The sequence below is a fragment of the Canis lupus genome, chromosome 29 (assembly GCF_011100685.1).
Source record: "Canis lupus familiaris isolate Mischka breed German Shepherd chromosome 29, alternate assembly UU_Cfam_GSD_1.0, whole genome shotgun sequence".
NCBI lineage: Eukaryota > Metazoa > Chordata > Mammalia > Carnivora > Canidae > Canis > Canis lupus.
Genome location: NC_049250.1, coordinates 4,380,131 through 4,395,957, shown reverse-complemented (window position 1 = coordinate 4,395,957; position 15,827 = coordinate 4,380,131). Strand labels below are relative to the sequence as shown.

The window sequence follows — 15,827 nt, the reverse complement described above, 5'->3', positions numbered from 1 at the left end:
GCTTTAACAAGCCCTCCAAGTGATTCTGACACTGGCTGAAGTTTAAGAATCACTGCTGTGACACTTTGCTCATCAAAGGGTGGTCCATGGACCAGCAGGAGTACCTGGCCCCTTATTAGGAATGCAGGACATCAGGGTGTCAGAATCAGGGCCTGCATTTTAACAAGGTACCCAGGTGATCCTTATGCATACTTAAATCTGACCAGCCATTGCTCTAAGGGTTAAAGCAAGAAACTTACCAGGGGGAGAGTAGCCTCTATTCAGGGGCATTTTGGAGGTTGTCAAATGGACCTAGATAAATGCTTTATGTTTGCATATTGCTTCTCAGTCCCCTCTGGAATAAAAAAGGAAGCAGAGATGTGTAAACCTCATGGCTGCAATGTTAAAAAATACAAAAAGGTACACTGTGTCTACATTATGAGATGAAGAGCAGAACTATTATCTGGGTAGCAGAGCTGTTATCTGTGTAATAAATCATATGTGTGTATATGTATATGCACATGCACACATGCATCTACATACACGTATATGTATACATATCCCACAATGATCTAGAAATATTAGGTGAAAGCAGTTTTCATGTCTAAATTTTTTTGAAAATTCAATTTTCTAGTTCATGTTTCATGTACAAATAAACCTAAAGTATGTTTTGTGTCTTTTTTGTTTGTTTTGCATCCTTCTATCTTAAATTACTTTCTGTCTTCGAATTTAATTTTCTATAGCAATCTTTTTAGAAAAAGAAGAAAGTTACAAACTTTCAAGGCTGTCTCATCCTGATAGGGTAATTGGTAACGATATTGAGGAATCAGTAAGACAAAGCTGTCTGTAGAAGTGATGAAGTTTGCCACTTCCCAGGGATTTGGCCTTTTACACAGACTACAGGCAAATCTGGTGGCCTGGGGGGACAAGAATAGTTGATTGAGTAAAATCTTATTTGTAAAAATATTTTTAGCATGGAAACACATGAAAATTAAAGGATTTAAAAAAAATCCCTTGAAATCTTTGCACAACAAACACCCCCGTATGTAAATAGGACTGTCACTCGGTGTTTGTCCACAACTAGAGCTCCAGATGAACCAGTGTAGTGCACAGTGACAGGAACAGCTGACTCATTAGCAGAGAGCAGTGAAAGGTAATTAACCCTGGGAAAAGTACAGCTGCCGTGCGGGCTGTTCCTTTCTGTAGGATCTGATTAGAAATTAGTGTTAAACCACTGATTCTTTTTTTTTTTTTTTTTAAGACTTTCCCTCTCAGGTGTGTCCCTAGAAAAGGTTCTCAAATATATTTATATACAAAGGGGCTCAAATCTACAAAGCATTTTCTGATGACAGTAGACACCTGTTTTTCCTGTTGAGGGAGATTCTTTTGAATGAATACTACGTTTGACTATTCAAGAGTGGTAGTACCCCAACCCATACTCTAATAGTCAGTATGTAAATTACTTGAAAGGATTGTTTTATATAGTTAATAAGCTGTAGATAATTGCCATTTAATTAAGTTTTCTTTTTTTTTTCTTTCCATTTTTCCTCCAATGATGCTTCTCATCAGTAGCAATGGAAATGCTCCAGTTCAAATCCAATGAATATTAGGGAAGGTAAGTAAAGACTATTTAAAAATAAACTTTACCCCCAAAGAGAAAAGATTCCTAACTTTTCAGCAGCCTTCAAAAACTTGAGAAGTTGAGGAACTTGGTTCTGGGGGACAACCAAAGATGTTCGCTTTTGTTAATGTTGGTATTGTCGTGATAATTTGTGTTATATTCGTCCTTTTTTTTTGTTTTGTTTTTGAGGCATGCATACACTTGATTATCCTGATTGTGACTTCACATGGCTCATATGAAGAGCATTAATACTTTGTTAAAGTAACATAGTCAGAATTCATATATGTAGCTAAAGAATGTGCTAGACAGAATAATGTCCCCCTCCCCCCAAAGATGTCTGCATCCTAATTCCTGAACTTTGTGGATATGTTGTCTTACAAGGCAAAAGGAAGGTGATGAAATTAAGAATTTAGCGATGAGGAGGCTATGCAAAATTATCCAAGTAGGCCCAATGAATCATATGTTCCCTAAGAGAAGGGTAGGAGAATGAGTCAGGGAGATACCACATGAGAAAAACTCAAGTCAACCCACCATTGCTGGCTTTGAAGATGGAGGCACAGAACCATGAGCCAAGGAATTCAGCCACCTCTAGAAACTGAAAACGGAACTGGCTCTCAGTTTACAGCCAGCAAGAAAGCAGGGACCTCAGTCCTGTAACAGCAAGGAACTGGAGTCTGCCAACAGCCCAAATGAGCAAGGAAATGAATTCTTTCTGCCTCTAGAAAGGAGTGCAGCCTGATTTGATTTTAGCCAAGCGAGGCCGTACCAGACTGAGGGCCTGCAGAGCCGTAAGAGAACATACTTGTGGTTTTTTAAGTCCATAAGTTTTTAGAAATTTGTTATAGCAGCAATAAAAAACTAATACAGTAGATGAGCCAACCAATAGATGGGAGATATTTTACAGCTGGTGATATAAATCCAGTGAAAAATTTCATGTGTGTGAACAAAGAAGGGAAAAATTTCTCAGGAGCCAAGACTGCTTGTCTTTAGGAATTGGAATATTGATTTTGTAGATCCTAATGCTGGTTACCACCCACTCTGAGAATTCCATCTTATGCTTTGCTACACCTCTCCCCACAGGAGAAAAAAAAGAAACAGTTCTCCACATGATGCTTTTGTTTGTATTTTTCAAGGTGCAAATGAGTACGTAGCTTTATTGGAATGGTTAGTGAATCTGTGTTTAACTGAGCAAGGGTAAGAGGAATGGAATGTCAATGGATGGAAGGCAAGGTCCCTGCTCTAGGGAGAGGGCTGACTCGACAGTCCCAAAGTATGCTGAGCCTAGTACTTAAGAGCAGATGGTTATACGGAGCCTGGTTCTATCTCCTGCTACCTGTGTGAATACTGGGTAAGGTAATGAGTTCACTTCATTTCCTTTCTTCACATGTAAAATTGATAATACCTCCTCATAAGCACATCATGATGACTAAGGAAGAGAGTGTGTGAGTATTTAAACCAGATTTCGGTAAAGGTGAGCTAAATATATTTAGAAAACACTGTATCACTTTACTGTTTTGATAAAACTAGTAGATTGCTTTTGTCTTCCCTCATAGTGAGTTCCATCTTATCTCTAAAATAAAAGTTGTCAGTTTGGAGCATATGGATAAATCTCATTTAAAATAAAATGTTTGAGTGCATAATAGGACATTCTGGCACATTACAAATAAGAAAATGAATGATGAAGAACTAGGAACTGGAAATAGTTTAAATAAATTAGAGATCTTCTTAGATTGTTTTCTTGTTAAATTTGAAAGAAATAAGACTATATTCTAAATTTACCTTTGACTTTTATTCTTATGAAAGGGCCAGTTTAAATCATAAACTATAATTTTTCATATAAATTATCTCAAGCATCTGAAAAGTATTTTTTGGCTTACTTAATCCAATAATCGTGTATTGAACACCTACTATAGCCACAGCATTATGTTGCAGTGAAAGGTCAACAAGACATCAGCCTCTGACTTCCATGAGCCTACACTAGCACAGAGCAGATCAGATAGACGTGTGGTAATATCAGGCACAACACAGAAATCAAGATGAAGGTGCCATCAAAACCCAATTTGGGAGGATCCCTGGGTGGCTCAGCAGTTTAGCACCTGCCTTTGGACCAGGGTGTGATCCTGGAGTCCCGGGATCGAGTCCCATGTTGGGTTCCCTGCATGGAGCCTGCTTCTCCCTCTGCCTATGTCTCTGTCTCTGTCTCTCTCTCTTTCTGTCTCTTTTGAATAAATAAATAAAATCTTTAAAAAAAAAACAATTGGGATGCAGAATTCTGTGAGATTCTGTCACTTGATCTACTACATAAGTGACAAGTCATGTTTTTTGCAGAAAGATTTTATAGTTCTGACACCAAAGGGGAAAATTCCTTGGAAAGTTCCAAATAGATTCTAAACATTTAATTTTAGCTATTTAATGTTGACCATCTAGTCCCCTTTGACCGCTGTGTAACTATATAAAAATATGGCTGTAATACATAATTTAGCCAGGCCAAGTACATTCTCAAGTATTTGTAACTTTCCAATTGGCCTTTGGGGACATTTTTTTTTTTTTTTTTTTTTTTTTAGTCAAAGTTCTCTGAATCTCTCTAGGGATGTGTTCTTCAGGAAATATCATTTTCTAGAAGCCCATCCAGCACTACATTGAGAATAAAATCAGAAAATCATTCTGCAAAAATCCAGTGCCCTATTGGCCTCAACAATTGGGGGTCATGTCACTTTCTTTTAAGTTTCAGTAGCTTCTATCATTCCATATTTCATAGATAGTGAAGATAAGTGACTATTCTTTTAATTCAAATTTACAGAATATGGTAAAGATATTAATGAAAAATAGTTACTGTTGGGAAAAGCAGCAGACTTATGGGGAAAAATTTCTAAAGAATCTTTTTAAAATGGATCAGGAAAATTGAAAATGTCTAAGCATAAATATTGAGCATACTGTATAACAATCTATATAATAAAATAAGTAGAGAAAATTCTCTTTATATAATAAAAAGCCTCATTTCTGAATCAACAAGTGCTCTTTGAACTTTATTAAAAATGTTTTGATATTGTAAGGTTGTTTAGTATAGAGTTACTCAATAGCACATTTAGTGTTGCAACACAAGCCTTGAAGTTAAGTGGTTAGTTTAATAAAACAGAGTTTCCATAGTTACCACAGGAGAACAGAGGATAACTTTTATTTCTTTGGCAGTCAGGAAGGAGCTTTAGAAAAAAGAGTAAGCAAACAGATCCAAGCAGGTTCATTATGTGGGGCTTCGCACCTGATTGGCTTTTTAAAGAGGAAACCCTTGATATTACAGGAAATTAAACTCTTTTTCCCACTAAAATGTGCAGCAGCACATAAGAAATAATGAACACTCCCTCTCTCTGGGCATTTCAAACTAGATTTTGAGTCAGAGCAAAAGCTAGTTTAATAGGATATTCCCATGAGATGCATTTTTGAGGGTGGTGTTACCTTAATAAACTATGTCATAAGCAAGTGGTTAAAAATGCCACTCTAGAAGACAGCAGTGCCTTGCTCTACACAACAGATTCATATGATCTTGGGGCTAAGATTTTGTTGAAAGGCCTCATGGAAAGGAAAGGGAAGTCCAGGCTAGTGAGGATGCCTCCTTCTGCCATCCTCATTGTTTTCTCAGTGTTGTGTTGAAACGTGCTCTCTTGGAGTGCTAATGGAGGTCACTTTCAGCGTTGTCCTCTGCTGTGTCGCCCAAGGAGTTCTTCACAGTTGACTGTTGAGAAACAAAATGATGTGGTTTCGAGTATCTCACCTTCAGCTCTGGAGCCTTTAAAGCAGCAGTGATTAACAGGACTTTTACAAAGTTTCTATGTAGTTACAAGGACAGTTTCAATCTTCTGTCATTTTTTTGCATTAGCTATGATTATGCTTTTACCACAAAAATGCATTTGTTTTAAAGGTAACAATACCGACTAGGAGAATAGCTTATGTTTCATCTATATTTATCAGCACTCACTGTACATTTGTGTCTTCATTACCAGGAAATATTAAGGGACATTGTGCCATCTATTCCTGTTTACAGTTTATTATGCAGAGATAGGAAACACTTAGCATGTAAAATGAATGTAGAAATTATTCCTGGATAGAAACACGGACATTTCCCACTCGTTGGCTCTTTCTCCTCCATCACCGGATCAGAGTGTAATTGTCAGTAATCAGGCCTGCTTGCTGCTGATAAAACCACTCTGAATGCTAGCAGCCTTCTTTGTGTGATGACTCAATTATTCCAGAAGTGCCTCATCAAATCTGCCCCATCAGCTGGGCTAATAAATAAGGAGAAGAAACTGGCCCCCCAAAGCAAATTATAAATCCATTTGCATTAACCATTTCGCTGGTCCATGATCTAGGCAGAAATAAGCATGGCAGATTGTGTTAAGCTTATTTGAATATGTTTATAATGTTTACAGCATGCAACTTTTTTTTCTCCCCACAAGGTGTTGGAATTATCAGTCATGAATGGCATCTAAATGCAGTTATGTTAATTGCAGCAAGGCTTTAAGTATCTTTGAAGGCTATTTTGTTACTTAAATCAGGTGAAAGTTAAATCCTCTTGCAGGGAGAAATATGGGTGTTGCACAAGTTTTTGGCATTGCTTTCCAGTTTAAGGAGAAGGCTGTGTTTACTTTTTGCAGGTACTGGAAGGACAAATACAAATACTATAATGACTGCTGGTACAAGTACAATTACTTCATATCTATCACACTAGAAAACAGAAGTTATTTTGATGCTCTGTATGACTTCAGCAATTTGCAAAGCAAAAATTGCATTTTCTGGGTGGAGATCAGAGTTGCCATAGCACTCCTTGTACTTAAAATTCCTTGAAAGATTCTAGAGGGCAGAGATTTCAAAAAGCCAGCAAACCAGTAAAAATCAATTAAATCCATTCATGGAAATTTTGTACATTGACAAATCTTATTTTTATTCTTTTAAAACGACAAACTCTACTGAATACCAAGAAGGCTTTTTTTTTTTTTTTTAATTTTTATGATAGTCACACACACAGAGAGAGAGGCAGAGACACAGGCAGAGGGAGAAGCAGGCTCCATGCACCAGGAGCCCGACGTGGGACTCGATCCCGGGTCTCCAGGATCGCGCCCTGGACCAAAGGCAGGCGCTAAACCGCTGCGCCACCCAAGGTTCCCAAAGGCTTTTTATTATATTTGGACTTCAGTCATCAATCAGGGAAGCAAAAAATGTTCAAAATGGATCATGAAAGGCAATTTGGTTCCTAATATCAGAGAATTAGTCTCGTTGAATATGTGATGATTTAAAATCCAGACACTCTCCCTAAAAGTAAGCAATACCATTGACCCAGTTTGCAATGGGAGCCGGTTTTCCTGCAGAGTAGTTGCAGTTTTGCCAAAACTTTTTTCTACCACTGCTGTGATCGGGAGTACCATCAGGGACTGATAAGTAAAAGTAAGGCTGGTGGCCAATAAACAGTGTTTTGGTTTGTCTAAAACAACTTAAACGAAACTCACTGCTTCTCTTCATTTGCTCCAGCCGATGAAGCATTTCCCCTAATAATCAACCTGGAGAGTTAAGCAGAAGAAAGTCCTCTTTGACGGTGTAAATATACAGTGGAAATAGGCTGACATAATTTTTATGCATCTATTTCTAGATATACAATCTCTATGATGAAAAAACCAATTCTATAGCTCATTGATCAGAAATCCCAAAATAAGGGGTTTAGAGTTTCATTAGATATTTAATGGAGTTCCATGGCAAATGGTAAGACAAAGAATTTGATTGTCCAGGTCAAGATATCATTAAAATTTCTACAAAATTTGACTCCAAGTTGAATTATCATGCTGATTCATATAAAAATAAACCTGAAACCCTGGACTGTAAAAGGACTTGCCTTAGCATACCAATAAGTAAAAATAAATAAATAAATAAATAAATAAATAAATAAACTGAGCCAAGATAAACAACCTTTCTCATCATTCCACCTAATGAACAATTGTTGAAGACTTTAATCTTTGAAAGTGATCAGAAGATTAAGACTGTTAGAAGTTGTGGGGATACAGTCTCAAAGGATAGCAGTGCTAAGGTAAATATGCTGGCATTCTTCTGTTTGTATTTTTTACTCCTTAAGAAAAGAAGTCTGAGAGTGGTCTCTGCAGTTTGTGTTAACATTCCAAATTTCTGAGAGGACCCTGTCTTGCATTTCCATCCTGACTGAAATACAACAGTCTGGTTCCACTGGTGAGAAATTCCAAACAAGAAATTGGTGGTCATGGTGAGCTCCTATCAGTTATTACAGGGCTACAAGTGTGACATACCTTTCATATTAAATTTATTGGCCCCATAATCAAAATTTTCACTTCAAGTGTAGTTTGGAGAATTTTTTTTTACTGTTGCATTTTTTTGGAACCATAAGTAAATCTATGGTTTTCTGCTTAAGGATAAAACCGACATACATATCATATCACTTTAGGTCATTGACTCACCCAGCCCCGGACCACTACTGAAATATAATCTGATATACCATTTTAAAAAATAACACAGCACATTCATTCTATTGTATCAATGGTTGAAGGAACTGTCTTTTTCAGAAGCAAGTACTCACCCATGAAGCAGCTGTAAAGAACTGAGAGGCCCTAATTATTGGCACATAGTAAAGCAGACAAATGAAGTACTTTGTGATGACTCCATTTAACAAGTAAAGCCATGTCTTAATTAGAGAGCACATTTAAGGACTGTGTAGCCCATTAGGCTAGTAACACTTTGGTGGTTGTCATATAGTTTTATCTTTTAAGATTGGCATTTCATAAAAATATGAGCTTTAGTGGAAAAGTGTTCATCCTGGTAGGGGGATAGAGCTAACTGTCTTGTCAGTTGTGGAAACTTGGTCAAGATTCCAAGTCTTAAGTTAACTGTTCCAGAATGTCTATTTTCTATGAATATATTTGTAAGTCCTGAAATTTTACAAAATGGTTTAAGATCAGTGAAAAGAGACCGAAGTATGGCAATTAATAACAGTGGGTTTTTAAAGGTATCCCCTAGCTGTGATAAGAGGACATGTGTAAGGGATGGAGGGAACTGATTTCAGCAGAAGATTCCTTTTGGTACCAGCCAAGAGTGTGTTTCCAAAAAGCAGAGGTGGGGTGGGGTGGGGTGGAGTTATTAATGATAGATACATGGAGTGGGGAACCTCTGAAGAGCTCGAATTTCCCATTTGTATTTTGGTGTACTTGGACTTCTCAGGCCCTTTTGTGTCAAATCATATTTCTAAACTTATATTTTGTTGGCGCCCTCTGTGCACTTCTCCAAGTCGATCTCAGCTGTGCTGCCTTCACTCCACTCCCCAGGGAGAGGAGAGACAGCAGATGGGGTTAGGGCAGAGGGCTGATGCATCTGACAGCAAACGGCCGGGTTGTTGAGTGGAAGCTGCGAGCGTCAGGAAGCTCCTTTTCCCCTGAGAACCAACTAACCACCGAAGAAAGTTGAAAATGAGCCCTTTGAGAAACGCTATTAAAAGTAGTAAAAAATTGCAATTGTGCAGATGATGTGCTGCTGTGTGCTTATTCGGATGCTAATGAGTTTGACATTAGGGAACTCAGAGGGTTTACAGCTACTCCCTTATGTGATTCAGTTCTTTATTGGCAATCTTTGAGAAAATAAATGGAAAATGTATTGCTAATAAATACATAACACGATAGGGTATTAGACAAAAAGCCATTACTTTCAGGATTTAGAAAGAGCTTTGCTCACCAGTGTGACTGTTTTCCAGGATCTTTTGTTTTAGGTTAGAGTATGGCAAACAAAAGGGAATAGGCAGGTGGAAAGCTTCGAGACTCTTTCTGAACTGAGAGTGAAGTAGAATAAGCCAAACGCATTTGTAGAGAAAGCCGTTTTTTTCCCTCCCAGTTGCAATCAAACATAAATTAAGAATTCCCAAGCTCCTGTGCCACTTTTCAATTCTTACATCATGTTCAATAATCTGCTCTATCACTTGAGAGAGTTTTATACCTATTTTTCCCTAGGAACTACAGTTGACTTGAAGAAGCATCTGCTTAATGTCTGGTCAAAGCTTACCAGTGATACAGAAATCTATGGTTAAAAAGCCAAGCACTTCAGTCTACTGCAAAGGGTAAAATACAGGAAGATAGAAATCTTCTGCAAGGAAGGTTGGTGGCTTGTATTTTAAAGTACCAGAACTGCCAGATGTAAACCCTTTAGATGTGCCTTGCTGTATGTGGTATTTGCATGAATAGCCCCTCCCTAGGATGCTGAGCATACTACACTGAATTTCAAAGTTTTCTCTCAAAGGCCAAATGGCCTGAAGACAGATTCTGTTCCCATCCCTGGGACAAAATAGAGGTGAAGCAGCTCTGCGTGTCATGTCTGAATGCACAGGAAAACAAAGGCAAATTGTTTCTATGGAAAACAAGTTAAAACATTGGCAAAAAAACGTTAGCAACATTTTATGACCATCTCATTAAAAAGAACTCTAAACAACGAAAGCATGAATTTTGAATCTGTCTTTTGTGATTTCTTGAGTATAGCACTTTCCAAATCTTGTCTGAACTTTTTCTTTTGGTGGTTAAAAGTAAAAACACTAGTGATAACAGACAGTACCTCTTATCCAGTTTACCAAATCGAAGACATAATATATATAGTTCAGTAATTAAGACAAAAATGAACTTAGCTACCTTTAAAAATGTCTTTTTCTGATTGATATTGTAGAATAAAATTTTTTGTTCTGTCTATGGTAGAGCCCAACCAGATTACAGGTAAAAGTGTCAATGCGTTGTTGTTCACTACTGCTTTTTTGTTTAATGTGGCCGACCTGACACACCTCCCTTCTTTTATTTTTGATCTTAATAGAATGAATTTAAGGATTTCTCACTGAAGTGGACAAAGACATTTAGTCACTTTGACAGAGCAGGGCAAACCAAGTTGGCAGACAAGCTACCTGGAGAAAAAGAGAGGTAATGCAATATTTTTTTATTAAAAAATATATTGAAATAAAATGCATCCAATCAAAGCATTTACATAAAAGTTCTCCTTTATAAAGGGCACTTTGTGAGTTCGCTTTGAAAGAAATTTATTGTTAGTACTCAATTTAGAGTTGGAATTTTTGTCAGAAGCATGATCACTTTAATATTTAAAAATATCAAACAGGCAGAGTCCTCTGAGTCTACAAACCCTTTTGCGTATTGATTGGTTTATGTTATCTGTTCATACATGTTTACTCTTAAAGAAAAGTTCATCATGAAAATCATCTTAAAATCTATTTGTATTAGAAATTAGTTTACTTAAGGATTAAGAATAAATGAGTGGGGGCGCCTGGGTGATTCAGTTGGTTAAGCATCTGCCTTCTGCTCAGGTCATGATCCCAGGGTCCTGGGATCGAGCCCTGCATTGGGCTCCCTGTTCAGTGAGGATCCTACTTCTCCCTCTCCCTCTGCTGCTCCCAAATAAATAAATAAATAAAATCTTTAAGAAAAAGAATAAACAAGTGAAATATTTTAAATGCATATTTTTTAAAAGCACTGTAGATGACTTTCAAAGTTAATTCTTACAAACACTGGAAAGTAAGAAATGGAGTTGTCCTTGGGGAAAACCTATTTAAAATAATTTATCCCTAAATGAAGGAGCTTGTCTTCCAACAATTATATATTTTATACACAAGCATCTCAATATTAGGGCAAGAAAAAAATTTTAAGGCCCTTTTAGGGTATTACTTACTATGACTTATCTTTAAACAGAGCATATTTAAGAAATACAAAAAAAAAGTCTCCTAAAACATAAAGCTGGCGATTGCCCCCTCATGTCACAAAGCTGTGACTCAGAGGCCGTGGTACAGCGACTAATAGAAATCCTTGGCACACGTTGTCTACCTAAGGGAATAATAGAACTATTTGCTGGAGTCGTTTGGCAAAAGGATACAAACATATGGCTTTGGTTTATATTCAGCTTTGCCAGTTGTGCGAAGTTACAGGATGAAGTCTACAATAGCTGTGACAACTCAGAAATGAAAAATGAGATTCAAAGTAGACGAACTTCCTAATAAAGCTGACCAAGCTGGTCTCAGGTCTAAGATTTCTTTTATTGCAGTACACTTCCTAGTGACTCTGGAAATCCCTGTAAAACTCACCTCCTCTATGGGGAATGAGCATGCAGTTGACTCTCAGAAAGAACAGTTTCTTGATCTGAAAGCAAACTGTGTCTGCTTCTTCCTTAGGAGTGGTGTTTGTTGGGGTGGGAAAGACTACGGCTGACAAGAGAGGTATCCTAAATCTAAAGGGGACACATAATTCAATTTTTTAGCTTTCTGTACAGAATCAAAGATAGTTAAGTAAGAGACATATAGGCAGGGATGGAGAGTTAGAACCAGGGATAATGTGCCCTAATGAAGGATTCAGAAATTTTTCATTTTTTCTAGAATAAAGGGTTTAGAGAAGGTTGAGAAAATTAGTATGACATCTTGAATGATGTAAAAAACTGCATTTATTAGCTTACATTTTTAAAAAATTATTTTTTGGATTGTTCTTTCTGAGTAATTAAGAAACATGAAAAGGGGCAGCCCCGATGGCCCAGCGGTTTGGTGCCGCCTTCAGCCCCCGGGGGGTGATCCTGGAGACCTGAGATTGAGTCCTACATCGGGCTCCCTGCATGGAGCCTGCTTCTCCCTCTGCCTATGTCTTTGCTTTTCTCTCTCTCTCTCTCTCTCTGTCATGATTAAATAAATAAAACCTTTAAAAAAAAAGAAAAGAAACATGAAAAGAAAATCATAAGAGTAAAAAGAGGGTCAGAACAGACAAAACAAATACTTGAACATCCCATCTCAATATTCTTTAAACAAGTAAACTATTCTTTCAGTGTCACAACTCATAGTCCCCATCCTTTCCCTGTATAACAACAGGAAGACAGCTTTTGCTGCCATTTTGGGCTGATCCAAACCTGTGTTTAAAAGAAAATGATGCCAGAATCAGCAAAGAAAGGGCATTCAGTGTAAGGTTCTTTGTTCTTCAATCTGGCCAAATTTCATTCTAAGATACTGGCATCCTCCAGTTGTTTCATTTTCTGGGTTTAGCCTTTTCCAACTTCCTGAGTTTCTCTTTGTTATTTTTTTTAAAAAATTGATTTTTGTAAAGGAAGCATCCACTGAGGATAAAAGGCTCCTCATGGAGAGGACCCCAGGACCTCTTCTCAGCAGCCACAGAGCTTCCTCTCTTCATTGCCACGTGTTCCCTGGGATTGAAATGACATCTAACAAGAGTCATGTGGCACAGTCTACAAAAATGCATTGCCAGTCCAAAGCTCTGAGGAAGGGAACACAATGAAATCTTGTTATAAGTGGAAATTGTTGCAAGTTGAGTGTATGTGAAGGACTTCTCAAATTAAAGGTAGCTACCATCATGAGATTATGTGTAAATTGACAGTATTAAGATTAATTGTATCAGGATTTTGAGACAGTGTACTCAAAACTTTATGATCATTATGGCTTTTTATATTAATATTAAGAAATTCAAGACTGCTTATAAATATATCTATATATACTTAGGACTTATATCAGTGTCTACAGTTCTTTTGAAAAGAAAAATAAAAATTCAACATCACCAAGAGAATTTTTTAAACCAGTTTTTAAGAAATGATTAAATATTTACTTGAAGATTTTTTTTTTACCATTAGGTTAGAATAGGATTTTGAGTGAAAAATAGGATCAAAAGGAACTAAATGTTCTCACATACCAGTAATTTACTTGTGTGAATAAAAGCAAAATTTAGTTTATGAATTCCGTGTTCTGCTCCTTGAGGTTCTCCTTCCCACAAACCAGCAATTTCAGAACTTCGTTTTCACCCCAGGAGAGCTCCAGATCTGTGTGTTGGGGTTAGACAGGAGATATGCTGATTGCCCTTTGTGTAAGTGCCAGAAAGTAAAGATGGTCAAGTAAAAGTAACTAGGAATTTATGATGTGCACCTGTATATAGATATGAAAGTACCTAAGGATGTTAAGTAAGAGGTTTCCAAATTCAACTAAGTAGTTAAATTTTACTTTAGGTTATTTTTCTTCTTCATTACCTATCTACTTATTTCAATTGTTGGTTCTTGCATGTCCTTCCTGCAAGTTTTGCTTCTTTGCCTTCTTTAGCTCATAAATTTCATTCCCTCTTGCCATTTCTCTTGATTAACTCCTCTTCCCAGAGAACTAGAGAATGGAGTCTTTAAAAAAATTGTTCATGGCTTTATTATGAATACCAAGTAAGAACCACTTTTTTCTCCCTTTTGTATAAATATTATACATATAATTTTCATACTTGTAGGTTAGATGACTTTTCTTAAAGTAGTTTCAGATCAGGAAAAGTAAACAGCAAAGCCTACCTTTAATATTCTATCTCTATTAGGAAGTAGATTATCAGAACTATGAGGAATCCATTATAGGAATCTCAGAAAATATCTTGTCTTGTTCCCATTCGTAAACAATGAAATGAGGTAGGTAGACAAAGTTTCTAAGAAACCTCAAGAAAGACAGCTTTTTTTTAAAAAAAAAATCAAATCTCTGTTTTGAGAAAGGATTTATTCATTTTTGCCAAATTCATTGGAGACGTGTCAATAGCATTTAGGACTTAAGCAGTAAAAATGATCAAATCTTCTCTTCCAACAGAAAAAAAAAATGTTCCCAGTGAGAAGTGTAGTTTCCCAGATTGTAGCACCTTAGTTAGGTCACTCTCCTGAATTATGGCTTAATGGTGGACCTTCTCTATAGCTCTGGGAGTTGAAAGGATGAGAAATCCACACCCACCCCCACACTGGCACAATTCCCCAAGGTGTGAACACATGCACTGAGATAGAAATCTCTTTCCATCTTTAGTGAACCATTCCCAGTATGCCATACTCACTGAATATGAAGTTAGATTTTACAAAAATTAATTCTGTTTAATAGTAGTTTATTAAAATCCTAATGAGAGTAGCCCATATAAAGAATACTTAGAAATTTCTACTTCTATATATATGGTTTTAGAAAACAAAGACTTATCTTCAGATTGAGAACTGTCAGGAGAGTGAGCCATCTCATAAACATTAAAAACTTCCACCCCTAAAACGAAAGCACATTGCTTTAGGTTTCTGATGTTCCTATTCCTCATTGAGCTCTCAGACATGAGTAGACACTGAACTTAGTAACTTTTATTGTTCTTTGGTGTGGAGCAGAGAAAGAAGGTGAAATCGATGGAATATATATTGTGGCCCTGAACTATCTCACTTCTACAACTTGGCACACAAGTTAAACTTGAAAACTTAGCATTATGAATGAGTTACCAGTCTCTAAAGTGTTTACATAGTATATAATATACACTACACCATCAAGAAGACAATAGCACCACAAAATACAATTATGAGGCTAGCTAGCATTCCAAGCATAATCAAGCAGAGGTCCATGAATATTTAAGTATTCCTTCCAATGACTTTAATGGGGAGGTGGCTGCATGGGGTGGTTGCAGACCAGTCAGGTCCAAGGGGATAGCTGAATTGCAAAATGGAATTAATCTTAAATCCGTTATAAAGAAAGTTACACTTAAGTAGGTTTCTGAAACTTTTATATGTACCTTTTGGCACTGTTTGCAACGTGTATTTCAGTTTTGGTAAAGAAACTCATGGAGTTCAATCTTCACTTGACTTTCGGGAGAGATTTTTCAGAGTGGTTGGGTAGAGCTCAGCACCTGTGTGGCAGGATAAATTAGAGTTGTATTGAGTTGCTACTCACCCACAGGAGTAGCCTCCTCAGCAGTGGTTCGTGGTTTTCATTATTTTAACCCTCCTGCTACTGATCTCTCATAATCAACTTACTCATTTAGTACATGGAGGGGAGTTTGCATGAGTTGAGCCACTTTATATGCAACAGAGATACTCATGGAGGAGGAGGATTTCACAACGCAGTGCTCACTATCCTGAGTAAACCAAGCCATTTTAATCCTAGGCAGTGTCACATCTGTCATAAATTTGTGTGGTTTTAAAAGAAGGAAAATCCACAGGAAAAAAATCACCTCTGTTTTGTTATTGTTTTCTCTTACTATGTAGTTTTAAAATATTCATAACGATGGACCATTTTATTTAGACTAAAGCAACTGCTGCTTAGCAAAAGCAGTGAATTCTTTTTGTTTGCTAATTTAAAAAAACAGTTCAATGATTGGTGTGGTGTTTATTATGAAATGATGACAAAGAGTACTGGTGGTTTTAATAGTTTTAGCTTACGAGAGCT

General features: G+C 37.0%; 1 protein-coding gene across 5 annotated transcripts in view; it reads left to right on the top strand.

The window, feature by feature from the left end:
* Positions 1-15,827, top strand: part of ST18 (ST18 C2H2C-type zinc finger transcription factor) — a 145,591-nt gene that overhangs the window by 20,329 nt on the left and 109,435 nt on the right. For 2 of the 5 annotated variants that reach the window (XM_038579294.1, XM_038579289.1), the window contains exons 1-2: positions 9,716-9,750; positions 10,451-10,554. The gene's annotated coding sequence lies outside the window, so the exon portion shown is untranslated. Of the gene's footprint in view, positions 1-1,548; positions 1,595-9,715; positions 9,751-10,450; positions 10,555-15,827 lie in introns of those variants that run through there. The other 3 variants (XM_038579292.1, XM_038579291.1, XM_038579290.1) reach the window with 2 other exon arrangements.